At 43.1% G+C, this 17,558-nt stretch overlaps 1 protein-coding gene across 2 annotated transcripts in view; it reads right to left on the reverse strand.

The window, feature by feature from the left end:
* The window catches only part of IL6ST (interleukin 6 signal transducer), a 65,230-nt gene extending 48,979 nt beyond the window's left edge, over positions 1-16,251 (reverse strand). The window contains exon 1 of one of the 2 annotated variants that reach the window (XM_029216378.1): positions 61-281. The gene's annotated coding sequence lies outside the window, so the exon portion shown is untranslated. Of the gene's footprint in view, positions 1-60; positions 282-16,203 lie in introns of those variants that run through there. The other variant, XM_029216379.1, reaches the window with a different exon arrangement.
* Between the last annotated feature and the right edge of the window lie 1,307 nt (positions 16,252-17,558).

The raw sequence follows: 17,558 nt of genomic DNA on the forward strand, positions 1-17,558 counted from the left end.
CCGACGCAGCCCTCCCCCTCCCGTACACAGCCCTTCAACTCGACCACGGCCCCTCCTCACCTAAAGGCCGCGGTGACTCGCTTCTCCGCGTGTCCACAGTGCACGTCCCCCTCGGCGCCAGGCTGGGCCGGGCCCTTCGGCCGGCAGCCGCGGGCCCCAGCTCAGCTGCGTCCGTGCGTTCCCAACGGGGCTCCACGGGCCTGTAGGCTCCTCGCCCTGGCCTCGGGTCACTCCCGGCTCCTTCCCGCAGACGCGGCACGCGGCCCTCCTCCCGCGGCGGGGCGACGCGCCCCCTGACCCCGCCCGCGGCGCTCCGTAACGCCCCGCCCCCGGACTTGGGATCTGTAAGCTGATTGGCGCCTGCGAGACCCGACGCGCGCCGGCATTGGCTCAGCGGCTGCCCGAAGGCGACGGGGAGGCCCTCCGAGCGGCTGCGATTCCCGTAACGCGGTTGCCGGCGTCCCGGATTCGGGTCGCTGCGTCCGCGTCGTCTCTCCCAGATGAGATCGAAGGATTCTCCCCACCTCCCCTCTGCTGGCGGAAGGAGCAGAATGTTCCATTTTTCCGTGGAATAACGGGGTCGTAAACTGAAGTCCGGGTGCTGCCCGCGCCTGCCGTCCTCCCTTCTTGCCGTGGCCTCTTCGGCCTCCCTTCGAGGCCTTCCCCAGGGTACTCAGAGCCGCGAGGGACAGCCGGGAGTCCTTGGGGACCGGTGAGGCGTGGGAGCTCCTGAGGGAAAGTGAAGGGCTCGGTGGCCATGACTCTACACGAGATTACCGCAGATTGTGGCGGCTTCGGTCCAAGTTTTATGTAAACGAACCTTGCCACGATATATATTTTTAAGTTAGTAAATGAGTTTGGGTGTGATTGATCAATGAACCCCAGAGTTGGTGACATGCCAAGAAACCAGTTTTTCTTGCGGTTTGTACCTCCCAATCTGTGACAAAAATACGGAGTAAAAAGCAATTTCGTTAAAACCCCTTCTTCCCCGCTCGTGGTCCGGAAAATGAACCTTCAGGCTCACTTTGATTCAGTTTTTTTCCGAAGCAAGATGAGAAGCTTAGAAGATAAGCGTGTGTGTGTGTGTGTGTGTGTGTGTGTAGAAACACGCCCAAGGCCAGAACCTTTTGTGGAAGAATGGCGGACTATATAGAAGGGCAATAATGGTTTAATGGACCTGAACAAATTATACCCGTAAGTTAACAATTATAAGGTTCTTCATTATATTGGGGACAGATAGAGTAAAGCACAGACCAAATTATCTCTTAGTTGATCAGATAATTTTTAAAAGGCACAGAAAAGTGGGCCTGCTGCGTGCCTAGTGCTAAGGGAGTCCCAGGCAAGCTTGGGTTTGGCGCTGCAGGAGAGACAAAGCTCCACTGTGTTCCACTCTTGCTGCTCCCTGTCATCCTGTTATCTAACCTGTAGAGAGTGACTGGATTGTATTGTAGCTCTGCCATTTATGGAGGTGTTTAAAACAAACTTATAAAATGTTAAATTGGGGCTTCCCTTGTGGCGCAGTGGTTGAGAGTCCGCCTGCCGATGCAGGGGACACGGGTTCGTGCCCCGGTCCGGGAAGATCCCACATGCCGCGGAGCGGCTGGGCCCGTGAGCCATGGCCGCTGAGCCTGCGCGTCCGGAGCCTGTGCGCCACAACGGGAGAGGCCGCAACAGTGAGAGGCCCGCGTACCGCAAAAAAAAAAAAAGTTAAATTGGGGAGGAGATAAATTAGGAGTTTGGGATTAACATATACACACTACTACCTGTATATACAATAGATAACCAACAAAGACCTACTGTATAGCACAGGGAACTATACTCAGTATTTTGTAATAACCTATAAATGAAAATACCTGAAATACATATAGCTGAATCACTTTGCTGTACACCTGAAACACAACATTGTAAATCAACTATACTTTGAAAAATAAAAATAAAAAAAGTTATTAAATTAAAAGTTTATTTAGATCTATTGGACATTTATTTAGGGCCAATGTGTAGAGGTTAAATGTACCTTCTGTTTCCAAATTGCCTGGGTTTGAATCCTGGTACTGCTACTTTCCATGTCTATGATCTTGGGCAGGTCTTCTCAGATTTTTCATCAACCAAATGAGAATAATGGTACCAACCTAAAAGGATTGCTTCGAGGGTTAAATGAATTAAAATACATGAAGTGTTTGGCACTTCATAGTAGGTGCTCAATAAATGTCAGCTGTTACCATTATTGAATGTGCTTTCTTGACCTTTTCGTATTGTAGTGTATATTGAAAATGATGATTCTTCTCTGGCATAGGGAGAAGATAGAGGGGAACAATATCTCACAGCACACTAGCCTGCCTTGTGCACTGGTCAGGAAAGCAAAGGACTGAGTTAGTTCTTTCGTGGATATCTTTGCATTGGCTAACACTAACCCATAAGAAACTCACATTTTGTGGAGAATGGTTAAAGTCCTAGGTTCAAACAAAGAAACAAGGGCTTTGCTGGTGGTGCAGTGGTTAAGAATCTGCCTGCCAGTGCAGGGGACATGAGTTCAAGCCCTGGTCCGGGAAGATCCCACATGCCGTGGAACAACAAAGTCCGTGCGCCACAACTACTGAGCCTGTGCTCTAGAGCCTACAAGCCACAACTACTGAGCATACCTGCCACAACTACTGAAGCCTGCGCACCTAGAGCCTGTGCTCTGCAACAAGAGAAGCCACCCAGTGAGAAGTCCGCGCACCACAATGAAGAGTAGCCCCTGCTCGCTGCAACTAGAGAAAGGCTGCGCGCAGCAACGAAGACCCAACGCAGCCAAAAATAAATAAATAAATTTATAAAAAAACCAATGAATCAATATTGGAGAAAGATTTTTCAGGACAGCAAGAGCCCATCTCTCCTTGGCTGGAATTAGATGACTCTCCAGATACCTCTGTAGGGTACTGGTCCTGAAACAACCACTTTCAGGATAAGGATTTGTCATTAGCATGCCCTATCAAAATGCAAAGATAAGTGGGGAAAAGTGACATATCAATTGAGAACTTTCCATTTGTGCTTTGGGACTTATTTGGGATTTTAGATGTGTCAGCAGCAGAGGGGGAACCTGTACAGTGAGAGGGCAAAAAGAGGACACTGAGGTTACTCAAGTGTAAATGAACAAAGCTAGGGGAAAATGCTATAGAACAAAGGTGATAAATGTCGAAGACAAACTCTGCCTGCCTTGCTATTTGCATAAATCTGACCCTGACCAGGATGGCCATTGACTTCCTTGCCTGTGCCCAGTTGTGTTTCTGAAACTCTGTCAGCCTTGAATTATCCTCCTGTCCTGCATTAACCTAATGATTTCAGCATCCATGATAACAACTCAGCACGCTGACCTCACAATTTCTCATCCTTCTCTTTTTCAGTCATCTTCAACTTCACTCATATCAGGAACCCACAGATGTAGCCACACCTTGAAGCCAGTCATCAGATGAAATTACTCCATCTGCAAAATTTTCGCTTGTGAGTTTCCCTCTCTACCCACAGCCACCTACCCTCTACCTCTCTTACTTACTCCCACTGAGTCTGTAGTTTGTCCTCAGTGTGACCTCCAATCTTTGTTCTCCTAGTTTATCAGTTTTTTCCCACCTTCTTTTATCTTCCTGAACTCTGAGAACCCTTTTATCAACCATTTTAGCTGCACTCTCACTAGTGTCTTTAATTCCCTTGACCTTCAGCCCTGTTTACCTTCTCAATGTTATTTCCTAACTATTTCCCTTTTTCTTGAACTAGCAACTCTGTCCCAACATCTATTCTTAGTGCAGAACCTTGTTTCATTATTCCCTGGAAAAACCAAGACAATCATTTGTGAATATCTTCTTTTCCTCTAAGAGGAAGAACAATCTTATTCTTTTAAAAGATTTCCTCCTAAGTTCTTGGTCCTGCCTTTACCAGGTTCAGTCCCCTAGTTTTATATTTTTCATTATTAGCATAAAATACCTTAGAAAATTTAAAGAATTAAATATTAACTCAAAGAGTTGGGGACAGCTTTTCTGTATGTGTTAAAATCTTTGTAACCTAATAACATCTAATTCACTGAACAGAATTAAAAGTAATTAATTCAATATAGTTTCAAAAAAATGAAGCAGCTTAAGGCACATCATAAACCACTTAATAAGTTTGGGGGCTTCCCTGGTGGCGCAGTGGTTGGGAGTCCGCCTGCCGATGCAGGGGACACGGGTTCGTGCCCCGGTCCGGGAAGATCCCACATGCCGCAGAGCGGCTGGGCCCGTGAGCTGTGGCCACTGAGCCTGCGCGTCCGGAGCCTGTGGTCCGCAACGGGAGAGGCCACAACAGTGAGAGGCCCGTGTACCACAAAAAAAAAAAAGTTTGGAATGAAATATGAACTTAAATCAAGTTGTAACCAAATTTCCAAGCTAGAAAACAGGAAAAATTCATTTCATAGCAACAAAACTTAGCAACATTATGACTCCGTTTCGAAAATACTACTGAATACAGAACTACAGTAATCAAAAACATTGTGGTATTGGCACAAAAACAGACATGGATAACTGGAACAGAATAGCCCAGAAATAAATCCACACACCTATGGTCAATTAATCTTCCACAAAGGAAGCAAAAATATACAATGGAGTAAAGTTTCTGCTAACTTCTCAATTTTAAAATGATAGTCATAAAACTATGATATTATAAGTCGGAATAATGGTCACCAATAACTATAAGTGGCCTTCCAATAACTAGAAGGGAGGAGGAGGGGCTTTTTGAGATTCTGGTCATGTTCTGGTTCTTGATCTAGATGCAAGTTATGTGGCTGTGTTCAGCTTGTGAAAAATTTTCAAGTTGTACTCTTTTAGTATACTCATTTTTCTGAATATATATTATTCTTCAGTAATATTTTTATTTAAGTCTTTAAGCCATTTTGAGTTTATTTTTGTGTATGGTGTGAGGCTGTGTTCTGACTTCATTGCTTTACATGCGGCTGTCCAACTTTCCCAACACCACTTGTGGAAAAGACTGTCTTTACTCCAAAGCAGGGAATCCAGTCAAGCTGTACTTAGAATCCTGACCCACAGAAACTGAGATAAATGTGTGTTGTTTTAAGATGCTAAGTTATGCAGCACAGAAGACTAATACAGCAGGCAAAAGTTCAAAGCTATCCACGTAAATGTTCATAATGAATGTTATTTTTACATATTCAAATCAAGCAGTTCTTAAGTCAATAAGAAGATCTGTATCTGGTGAAGGAAATTACATCAAACAGGAGGCTGCTGTGGTGTCCTGAAGACCCAGGAATTAAGGGGATCTCAACCATTCCAATTTATTCAGTTTATTTTTTTTCCATAAACATTTATTGAGTATCAGCTATGTGCCAGACACTGAGATTTGGATCTAAACAAGACTCATGTGTTGTTCTTCCCTCAAAGTCTAATGAGAGAAAGAGAGAGAGAAATAAACCAGCAATTATAGTAAAGTCATAGAGCATTCTATGTAAGAGCATTCTGGGAGTGCTCCTGCATGAATACTTCAGAAACTGGGGATTGTCTCTGTGCTTATCTCTACCTCCAATCTTACATCCTCGGACCTTGTGGTGGATTAAAGATGGCCACAGGGCTTCCCTGGTGGCGCAGTGGTTGAGAGTCCGCCTGCCGATGCAGGGGACACGGGTTCGTGCCCCCGTCCGGGAAGATCCCACATGCCGTGGAGTGGCTGGGCCTGTGAGCCATGGCCGCTGAGCCTGCGCATCCGGAGCCTGTGGTCCGCAACGGGAGAGGCCACAACAGTGAGAGGCCCGCGTACCGAAAAAATAAATAAATAAATAAAGATGGCCACAAATTCTTTAATACTCCTCTGTGGAAGATGAGGTCTATTTCCCCTACTCTTTAACTTGGGTAGGCTTGAGTGCTGCACTGATTATTAAATAGAGTACAGAAAAAGTGACACTATGCCAGTTGAGGGGGCTAGCCCTTAAGAGGAGCTTTTGCCTTGGTCTCTAGAAGTCCTGAGCTATCGTGTAAGAAGTCCTACTACCTTGATAGACCATGTGAGAGGGCTGAGGTGACATGGAGAGGGACAGTGGCCCAGCTGTCCCGGCACCAGGCGTGTAAATAAAGCCATCTTAAAACTTCCAGACTGTATCAGCTGCCAGGTGAATACTACTGTGATGCCAATCAGGGCTACAGAGAGCAGAAGAATTTCCTTGCTGAGCCCTGCTCAAATTCCTGACCCACGAAATTGTGAGATACAGTAAAATGTTTGTTGTTTTAAGTCACTGAGTTTTGTTAAGGAGCAATAAATAACCAGAATGAAACCCTCAAATCCGTCATGCACAATGCTGAAAATCTGACTATCTTATTCTTTGAAGGTCTGTCAATGCCTTCCTATCACCTTAGCCCATTTTGTATGTCATAAAAATCCTCCTTCACCTGACCTCTACTCACTTCTCCAGCCTTATCTCTAATATAACCTCTAACTCCTGGCTGTCACATTACCGATTTGCTAATGGTTCCTGGGCCAGCCTCCAGTATACTGTTTCCTGCTTCCATGCCAAAGAAAGAGCTTATGCTGTTCCCTTGGCCTATCATCGCCTTCTTCATTTTCTTCATTTAACTTGATCACCTTTCCTCAGTGTCTTAGGGGTTATGTCCTCCTTCCAGAAGTCTTTTCTGACTTCTCGCTGCTCTAGGCCCTGAGAAACTCACAGCAAAAGAATGCAAAAGAGGGACTTTCCTGGCGGTGCAGTGGTTAAGAATCCACCTGCCAATGCACGGGACACGAGTTCGAGCCCTGGCCTGGGAAGATCCCACATGCCACGGAGCAACTAAGCCCGTGCACCACAACTACTGAGCCTGCACTCTAGAGCCCATGAGCCACAGCTACTGAGCCTGCGTGCTGCAACTACTGAAGCCCACGTGCCTAGAGCCCATGCTCCGCAACAGGAGAAGCCACCGCAATGAAAAGCCCGCGAACCTCAACGCAGAGTAGCCCCCTCTCGCTGCAAGTAGAGAAAGCCCATATGCAGCAACGAAGACCCAATGCAGCCAAAAATTAATAAATTAATTAATTTAAAAAAATGAATGCAAATGATTCCAGGTGATCTCCTCTACTTCCTTTTTTCCAGAGTGAGCTAACTTCTGGGTCATTAGGAGAGGGCTTCTGTCCTCTGTCTTGACATGCCCTGTCTGTTGAGATGAACAATAGCCTTATGTGGCTCTTAGGTGTCATCACTGCCACATTAGGCACCTATGGAGATGTCTTTGGCCCACCTGGACTTGATATACATTCCATTCTACTTCCCACTTTCACGACTCATTGTCTTGACTATGTAGCCTCTTGCTCTTCTCTTTGCCTATGCCTCTCTGGGGCTGCTAGAGATTCAGAGGAGCTGCCTCAGGCTTTCCTTACCTATGGCACTCTATGTGGCCATCTTTAACTTACTACTGTCACGATATTGTGGGCTAAGAAACATCTGCTAGGCTGCTGCCTCCCAGGATTTCACATGGTAACAGATCCCCAACATCATCATGAGCCTTCATCATCTTTCCCCACCTTAGATCTAACCTCAAGGTAAGGGGCATGGTGGAGGACCTTTTCTTACAGCTTCAGTACCTCAAGTTCTCTTGCTTACCCTCATTTGTCCCCTTTTGTGCTCCTCAACTTGGAAAGTCTCTATCTAGTCTGCAGGTGGGGGTGGGTGGGAGGTTGATGTTAGCAGAAGGGACAATTAAAACTGGTCAGCAAACACTCTTCCCAAATCTCTGTCGTATACCTGGACCAAGGCTTCTGAACTTGGAAGAGTTTGACACCTTTATTCTCTGCTAATGATGTGCTAATTTTTCTAAAGCAATAGGCGAAAGTTAGTAAGTAGGGGAATGCAGAGAGAAAAAGCATAATTTGGAGTGAATACTAAAATATCTTGATATACCATAATAAAGTTTTTGCGCTTCCAAATCTATGCTCCCTCTTCTCAGATTGGCCAAGACAGTCATAGGTAAGAAACCCCAAATTGGAATGAAGAGTGTCTACTTCTTTAGTCGGATTTCTGCCATGTGGGTAGTGAGAAGGGAGAGATCAACTAGATGAAAACTTGCTTTCAAGTACCTGGGGCCAGAGCTTAGAACTGGATATTTTCCCAGGGGTTGATTGACTTGGGGGCTGAGCCTCATAGGTCATGTAGAAAATTTCCCAGTGACATTCAAGGTAGCCCACACTCTCTATTGTGGTAAATAAAGGGAAAAACTAAAAAAGCTACCTGGCACTGAACTTCTTTTGGTGGCTAGCTCAGTTCTGCGTTGTGTAGCTGTGGGAGGGAAGGTCACCGCTACATGTCTCTCCCGCTTTGGCTATTTCTTCATGCCTTCCTTTCTCCTACACCCTCTTACCTCTTAACATCATTATTGTGGATGTTTTTCCATATACAGCCTTTTTCTGCATGCATGAACGCAGAACAAGAAATGAAGCAATGAGCAATAGCTCCCGTGTGTTTACCTGTAATGGTAGGAGGTGGGAAGGAAGCTGAGTATGTCTTTAAACCTCTCTAGCGTCTAGCTGCAGATGGGCTAAAGAACCCAACCTCAAATGCAGAAAACTATTCAAAACCATTTAGTCTGTGATTTTGATTAAAAAAAAAAAAAGATAAAATGTTTTTTCTAGGTAGGAATACATTGTGCTGCTTTCTCTAACTGCTCAGAGACAAATTTTTGATGCCTGAATAACAAGGGTAGTCATAACAGCAACCATTTTCTTGAGTGTAGCTTTGTGACAGGAACTCACTGTATTAGGTATTTTATATCCCAATTAATCCTTGCAATGTGGAAAGTGTTGTCATTCCCATTTTATATATGGGGAAGCAAAAGCTCTGAGGGTTTAAACAACTGGCTGAGGTCACACAGCTAGAAATCTGTTCATGGGGACTGAAACCTAAGTCTTTATTGCTGAAAGTGATATTCTTTAATGATGCTACATTGTCACCTCACCACATGTCTCACAAATGCCTCTAATGATTTTCATTATTTTGTGCTTATCAAAATGTAATGAAAGAGGCTTTGGAGAAAATTCTTTTCTACCCACAAAGCTTTGTCATGTTGTTCCCTCTAAATCAGGGCTGTCATGGTGGTAATTTCTATGAGTAAGGATTACTATGTGTGAAAAATCTGGGACTTGAATCCTGAGACTATGCTCTTAAACACTCTGAAAACAGCTATTTATAAATTATAGTGTATAAAGTTATTTTTATAATTTAAAATATGTACAGTCAGTCTCAATTTCTGTATCAGCTAGGGCTCCTTATGCTAAGTGACAGAATAACCCAATACTACTTCTGAGAAGTCCAGAGGCTCCAGGAAAACTTTGATCCAATAACTCAAATGATGCCACTAAGGATGTGTCTTCTCTCTGTCTCTCTGTTTCCACAGTATGGCTGGAGCCTTGGGCTCTACTCAGTGGTCACCTGGGTCATTACCATGTTTCCATTCCGTGGTGACAAAATACCTGCAGAAGTTTGAAACTTAACATTACCACACCATTTTAATAGGGGAAAAGTGGAAGCTTGCCTTTCCCCAAAGCTCTAGCAAACATTTCTTCATGTCTCATTGGCTCTAATTAGGTTACATGTCCACACACAAACCATGGCAAAGGGAATGAGCTAAGCTGATTAGCTTCAGTCCATTGGGTCCCACCTCTGTGGTTCACACCAGACACATGTCTGAGAATGAGAGGGTGGTTCCCTAAAGCAAATACAGGGAATTATTTCATGGAGGGAGAATGCTGGGCAGGAAATGGCAGGTGTCCATGGCACCCATGCTCCTATGGTCTAGAAGTATTCATATTTTCTAAGAATATTTTTTACTTGCATATACTTTTTGTTTTGTTTCTTCATCTACCATTATGGCGTAAGCAATTTCCCATGTTGTTAAAAGCTCATTTTACTAACTACACTCATCATGCTTTTATTAGCCCAGTGAAATCTTCAAATAGAGTCCATCGATATAGATATTGACAGTAGACGTAGCTGGAGGGTATGGTAACTTCAAATTAGCCAGGGTATTGTCTCAGAAGGAGGCAGCTGCCTGACTGCTCCCAACTACTCTTGCTTCTTCTACAGCTAAGCCTCAAGCCCCTCTCTGCATGGCTTTTGGGGTTTGGTTTGTGAGGGGAGAGGGTGAGAAGAGTGCAGGCTCAACCAGTATTTGGCCTACTTTACCCTATCACCACCATCCCCCAACAGAAAAACTGTAGACACCAACACATACTCCTTCATGACCTGAGAAACTTTATAGCTTGGGTAAAAAGACCAAACAGTGGGAAGAAATTAATTAGAATTATGGCACATTATGGGTGGAAGGAGCTGCCATTGTATGACTTTGAAAACCTTCATCGTGGTCCTGGCATCAATCTCTGAAGATATACAATATCGCCTCTGTGTGAGGTGTTTTTCATTTTTGGTTGGAATTTTCACTGGTAAGAGGGCCAATTTCGCTAGGATTTGGCCAGAATATTTTAGATCTTGAGTTTGTGGGTCCAAACTCATTTGTGCTTTCTCTAAATAGAATAGTTAGGTTGAATCTGTGGATTAACAGTCAACATTGTGCCAAGCAAAATATTTTCTTCTTTGAGGCAAGTAATGAGTTCCAATATTCTTCCTGAGCCTTTCACACATAAGGAAACAGGTCACATCATTAAAACTGCCTGGGGGGAAATTATATGATAGCATTTATAAAGCTAACATTCTAGGAGAGGGAACCATACAAATACAGAAAATTATTAATTGCTATTTTGTGCCCTTAGATGACTTGACGTTTTGTGTGTTAGTCTCTAAGTGAAGTTCACAGTGATCACATTATGTGTGAGGGTGCAAGGCACTGGCCAAGGGGTAGGTAGCTGTTGGCTCTGATTTCTGTTCTGCTGGGCCTTGATGGAAGCAACCAGTTAGGTGAATAGAGGCAGGCAAACACCTTTTACATGATGTGAAATTGGTAATGATTTGGTGTTTATGATTATGGGTCTGAGAAGAGTCACTGGAGAGGAGACAGAAGACCAGATAACTCTACCACTTCTCAGCTCTAGTAACTTTAGGCGGGTTACTTGTCTCACCTGAACCTCCATTTCCTCATCTGTAAAATGGAAATATAATCTTTTTCAACAAGTTATTAGGGGAACTTCCCTGGTGGTCCAGTGGCTAAGAATCCATGCTCCCAATGCAGGGTGCCCGGGTCAGGGAACTAGATCCCACATGCCGCAACTAAGAGTTTGCATGCTGCAACTAAAAGATCCCGCACACAGCAACGAAGATACTGCGTGCCGCAACTAAGACCCGGCGCAGCCAAATAAATAAATAAATATTAAAAATGAAAACAAAAACAAGTTATTATGACCATTATGAAGAACAGTATAGAGGTTCCTTAAAAAACAAAAAATAGAACTACCATATGATCCAGCAATCCCACTCCTGGGCATATATCCTGAGAAAACCATAGTTCAAAAAGATACAGGCACCCCAGTGTTCATTGCAGCTCTATTTACAATAGCCAGGTCATGGAAGCAACCTAAGTGTCCATCGACAGATGAATGGATAAAGAAGATGTGGTACATATATACAATGGAATTTTACTCAGCCATAAAAAAAATGAAATAATGCCATTTGCAGCAACATGGATGGATCTAGAGATTATCATACTAAGTGAAGTAAGTCAGACAGAGAAAGACAAATATCATATATCACTTATATGTGGAATCTAATAAAAAATGATACAAATGGACTTATTTACAAAACAGAAACCGACTCACAGATCTCGAAATCAAACTTTTGGTTACCAAAGGGGAAACGTGGGGGAAGTGATAAATTAGGAGATTGGGATTAACATATACACACTACTGTATGTAAAATACATAACTAATAAGGACCCACTGTATAGCACAGGGAACTCAATATTCTGTAATAACCTATATGGGAAAAGAATCTGAAAGAGAATGGAGGTATATATATATATATATATCTGATTCATTTTGTTGTACACCTGAAACTAGCACAACATTGTAAGTCAACTATACTCCAATAAAAATTATTTAAAGAAACCCAAGTTGGGGCTTCCCTGGTGGCGCAGTGGTTGAGAGTCCGCCTGCAGATGCAGGGGGCACGGGTTTGTGCCCCGGTCCGGGAAGATCCCACATGCCGCGGAGCGGCTGGGCCCGTGAGCCATGGCCACTGAGCCTGCGCGTCCAGAGCCTGTGCTCTGCAACGGGAGAGGCCACAACAGTGAGAGGCCCGCATACCGAAAAAACAAACAAACAAACAAAACCCCCAAGTTATTATGAAATCTAAATAGTATATGTAAAGTTGATTTATGTGGAAAAATACTTTATAAATGTTAAGGTATGTTATTATTGTCATTATGATTATTATTACTATTAAGTTTTATCATGCAAAGACTTACAGATTGACGAGTAAACTGTCATAGCTTAGTAGAGATCTGTGGCTTGGGGTCTCAAAATAACAACAAAAACATAAATGTTGGTACTAGTCTCCATTTTACAAAAACAAACATAAATATCTACCCCTATTTTACACACAGACAGACAGACACACATACAGCAGTTTGTTTAATTGGTGCCCTTGGTAATGATGGGGTAGATTTTTTTGACCTTTTTAGTTCTTGCTCCCCACTTGTCAAGTAGTCAAGGCAGGATTCCTTCCAGATTCCAGAATCATAACTTCTGAGAATTGGTAGATACACCAGAAATTTGACTGTACATCCAACCTTCATATTTTACAGATGAGAAAATTGGGACCTGCTCTGCCTCTAATTGTCCCTGTTTCAAATAAATAATTAATGGCAGAATTGGGATGACAAAGCATAGTCCCAGGCTCTTACCACTGTCACAAGTAAGTGTGACATAGGACCAAACGACGTGGAGCAGCCTGGGTCTGACATTAAATCCTCAAGTGATCCCATTACATCGAGATACAGTCTTTTGTCTGTAAATAACTGAGGTTTTTGAGTAACTGACTGAGCCTGATGGAGGTCAGAGAGGGATTGTTCTGATATCATAAATTGTATTATCTGTAAGGATATTGTTTAGAAAACATTACCATGGTATAATTCCTGTTAATTGCTTAGGATGAGAAATTATACCCACCATTTTATTAATCATGCATTATGTGCCAGGTATTCACCTTAAGATAACTTAATCTTTCTACCAGTCTGGAGAGTTGGTATTAGTCTCCCATTTTACAGATGAAATCAAAGCTCAGAGAGGCTAGGGAACTTACTCAAGGGCACAGAGCTGGTAAATGTCAGAGCTAGAATTGTAAGCCAGGTCTGTAAGGCACTGAAGCCCAGACTCTTTCCACCACTTAGTGTGTATGGATAACTCAGAGACAAAGACTGATTGTCTCATTGATGGCCACATCTTTAGTTGCTAGCCAATTTGAAAACAAAACTTCTGCACAAGGATTAGTTGTCCTAACCCAGAGTTGCTAGCTTAACACAATTCACACTGTTAAGATTCTCTACTTCAAACAAGTGCTCGGAATCTTCCTTGTTACAGTGAATTCACAGTGTTGTGACCCCAGCTCTCCAAATCTTTCCAAACATGTCAGGTTCCTTCCTTGAATGTGAAGGGAAGGAAAAGAATCACTGTACATAGTCAAATATGGAAACTTTGGTTTGAATCAATGTAAGAGGTAGAGATTTGGGCAAACACTCAAGTTAAATAGGATTTGGTTACTGCTCAGGGTTAAGGCATAACAATAAATACTTTTCGGATAACTAACTGAAAGACAGATGTGTCCCCTCTTTTTCTTGGGAACCGTACGCATACTTGAACATCCAGCAAAGGATCCTGGAGAGGAAGGTGAGAAGATTTTTACTATTCTACAATTGGGCTAAAATAATCTTACATGTAGAAATACACATTATGCTTTCCTTTGGAAAACCTCATTCTACGCACAGGGCATATGGACTGTGAAGAGGGTGGGCAGATGACTAAGTTGGGGTCAGAACATCTCTGAGTCCTGGCTCTGTAACTTCCTGACTATGCAGCCTTTGGCAAGGCACATAATCACTCCAAATTTCACTTTCCTAATGGGCAACGTGGGACTAACAAAGGCTGCCCCTGGGTACTGCACAGGGATGGTACGAGAACCAAATGACAGAAAGACCATAAAGCACTAGGGAGTTGTAGGGAGTTACTATTAGCTGCAGAACTTCCTTGCTTTGTGTGTGACTTGCTGTGATAGGCTGGTGGGTGGGGAGATGGTGGTGGGAAGTGTGGTGCTGAGGAGGATACTGGTAGTGTTTGCATTTAAACCACAGCTGCCAGCAGAAAGCCAGGGCCAAGCCTGATAGCCTAGCTGCACTTGAGACTTGTTTTCTCTCTTCACGCTCATTCACTGCCTTGCCCGTGAACAGGGAAATATTAGGCCCTTCACCTCCTACAGCCAAAGGGAGGAGGGAAGCCAGCACTGAGCAACAGAGAGGTTGGGCTCCTAACAGTAACTGCTACCTACTGAGTGCTTACTGTGTGTCAGGCATGATGCCAAGTATTTGACCTATATGATCTTATTTATTTCTCATGTCAGAAAATGAGATAGGTATGATTATTATCCCCATTTTACAAATGAGGAAACTGAGAGTCAGAGAAGATAAATAACTTGCCCAAGATTATAAGTAGACAGCGGTCTTCACCAAGAGTCAAACCCAGGTAGTCTGATTCTAAAACCCACATCCTCAAACACTAAGCTATACTGTCTCAGAAGCCCGAGTGGTCTCTGTCTCATGTGCCTCACACCCTTAGCTCCCTGGCGTCAAACACAGCACCACTGGTGGGATCCTGTTTCTGAAGAAAGCAAATGCAGAGAAGGGGGTTGGGTGCTAATGATGATCTAGAAACTCCATTTCCTACTCACCACATAGACCTGCCTCAGTGCGGTAATGGCCTGTCCTGTGAGGGTGACCAAGCATTTATCTGGTAACCTGTGTCTTTTTGCTCTTGGAGATTCCAGCTAATAAATGTCATAAAGTTGTCTAACTCTAGTTTTAGGCCACAGCAGGATTAGAGTTGTAATTAAGGCAGGGTTTGGTGTGGTGGTCATAGCCAAGGAACATCTGTGAGCTGGGGATGGGGAACAGTGGCAGCAACTGGTAGCACACCAACTCCCATCTCCATGGACCAAGGGAATCACCATCTATAGGAAATATTTCCTGAGCATTGCTGGGATGCCACCCACTAAGCCAGGTGCCGGGTATCTACACACAATAAGGTACTTAGACATAAGAGAAAGCAGTAGAAGGTAGTATACGGTGAAAACAGATCAGTAGCTCAGAAGGTAAGTGACTTCGAAAGAGGAGCAGACAATTTGGAGTAGAGCAGTCAGGATGACCTTTATGAAGGAGGGAGTGAATTGGACTTTGAAGGAGGGATGGAATTTGACTATGTGAAAAGGAGTGGGGATTGAAGGGAGAAATGTGAGAAAGGATAGCATTGTAGGAGAAGGTATAGTGCCAAGGTAGGTTCAAGAAAAGTGGGAATGAGCGCTAGTGTGTAAGGATGCTTTCAGCTGGTTGAAACAGAAATGGCTTCCACACACATAGTCCAGAGGTTGGATGAGCTTCTGGATGGCTTGATCCAGCAGCTAAACAGTGCCAGGTTTGCATGTCTCTGCTTTACAGTTCCTAGAGTCACCTCCAACAGTCAGGCAATATATTCCCTGCTCACATCCAACAAAAGAGAGATTGATTTATCTTTTCCAGAAATCTCCAACTAACCTCTCTTTGTATTTCATTGGCTCAAACTGGCTCTAGGCCTGTTTGCAAACCCGTCATTGAAGGAAATGGAATATTATGATTGCCTTACACCAGTGGATCTCAGACTTTAGTCTGCATTGGAATCACCTGGAGGGCTCGTACAAACACATATTGCCACCTTGTTCTACCTAAGAGTTTCTGATTCAGTAGGTCTCGGGTTGGAATTTACATTTCTAACAAGTTACCATGTGATGCTAGTACTGCTGGTCTGGGACCTCACTTCGAGGACCACTATCTTAGAATAATCATTTGGGGGTGGAATGGAGGTTGGGGCCTCAATCACAATGTCTCCTATGGATAAGGCCACCAAATGTCCTGGTTTGCCTGGCACAGCTCCTCTTTATGCCTGTTAAGCCAGTGTAATTATGTCCCCTTTACTCTCAAAAGTGCCCTGGTCACTTTCACATATAAATTACATGATTACCTGACTATCAGGTGCTTTAGTTGAAGACAGAGATCCTTCTCTACAAGTGAGCACGGGCTAGGATTCATCAATAAAATACGTCTTCCAGTTGGGAGATCCCTTCTTTGTCCTGTGTCCAAGGATCTAAAAGAGAGAAGAAATGGCCATCAGTATCAACCATATTTTACACTGTTGGATCCTGACTGATGTGTGTTAGGAGCATTGCTCTCAATTTATATGGAAAGTGTTCTCTACTCATTGTAAATACAGTTTTTGATATCCTTTTTGCTTAACGTTCTTAACAGTATAATTCATTTTACTGAACAGTAAGGCATCAATTGCAAATAACTCATTTTATGTCTTACGGTCATCGACTTACAATTTTTATGAAACATATTTTATATCAAGCTAAAATATCATATTTTAAAAACTTTGACCATAATGCAGCTCACAGTAAAAGAGAATTCAGAATTAATAAACAGTGTTGGTTGCCAAGTATTTCTGCTTCATCCAGAACTAAACGTTTTTGTTGAAAATTTACTACATCTGGCATAGTAGGAGGCCATGTAATTTCTGGAAGAAAAGCAGTGAAAGAATATTCCTGTTTCTCTTTCTTAACCTAGTAGCTTTTTCTTAGCTTTTCCTACCTAAGGGTTGCCCAAGGCTAGATTTGAAATGATCTTGCATATTAGATACCTCCAACCTTATTCATATAATCTGGTTTAACCTCTTGAGTTTCTTAAGAAACTGATAACAAGCAGTGTTGGGGATGCAGATTAAGTGTTTACTTCAACCACTTCCAACCCCACACAAAATCACAGACTCAAGCAAAATCCAGATGATAGTCACAGACATCTCATTGCTCTTGGCAAAACCAAGAATTGTGAAATTTTACTTAATCCAAAATTGTTTGAATTTTGTTGTTCTAAGCCTTTTGCTAGTTTCTTCTTATGCCAAAATAGCCACATATGGTTTCAGTCCTTTGAGAGAAGGACAATTTGGGCTGAACCTAGTAGAATAGCAACGTTTTAAAAGTTTAAATATGGTAGAATTTTTGAGTTGGAGAGAGCCTAGTAGTCTTCTGCTCTAAACTGCTGTTCATTGTAGTAATCTCCCCTCCAACAGCAGTGAGAAAAGGTTCTTTAAACTGAGTTACTGCTGCCAGTGATAGGAAGGCCACAGCCTCAAAGGGTGAGCAATTGGTTTCACTGTTGAACAGTTTTCACCAGAAACATTTCTTACAGTGAGTTACGACGTGTCTCCCAAAATGTTTACTTTAGAGGACTATAGACTATGCTATGGACTAAATTGTATCTTCCCCAAGTTTGCATGTTCAACCCCTAACCCCCAATGTGACTGTACTTGGAGATAGAGAT

This window comes from Monodon monoceros, unplaced genomic scaffold (genome assembly GCF_005190385.1).
Source record: "Monodon monoceros isolate NGI ecotype Baffin Bay Population unplaced genomic scaffold, NGI_Narwhal_1 Super_Scaffold_12, whole genome shotgun sequence".
Lineage (NCBI taxonomy): Eukaryota > Metazoa > Chordata > Mammalia > Artiodactyla > Monodontidae > Monodon > Monodon monoceros.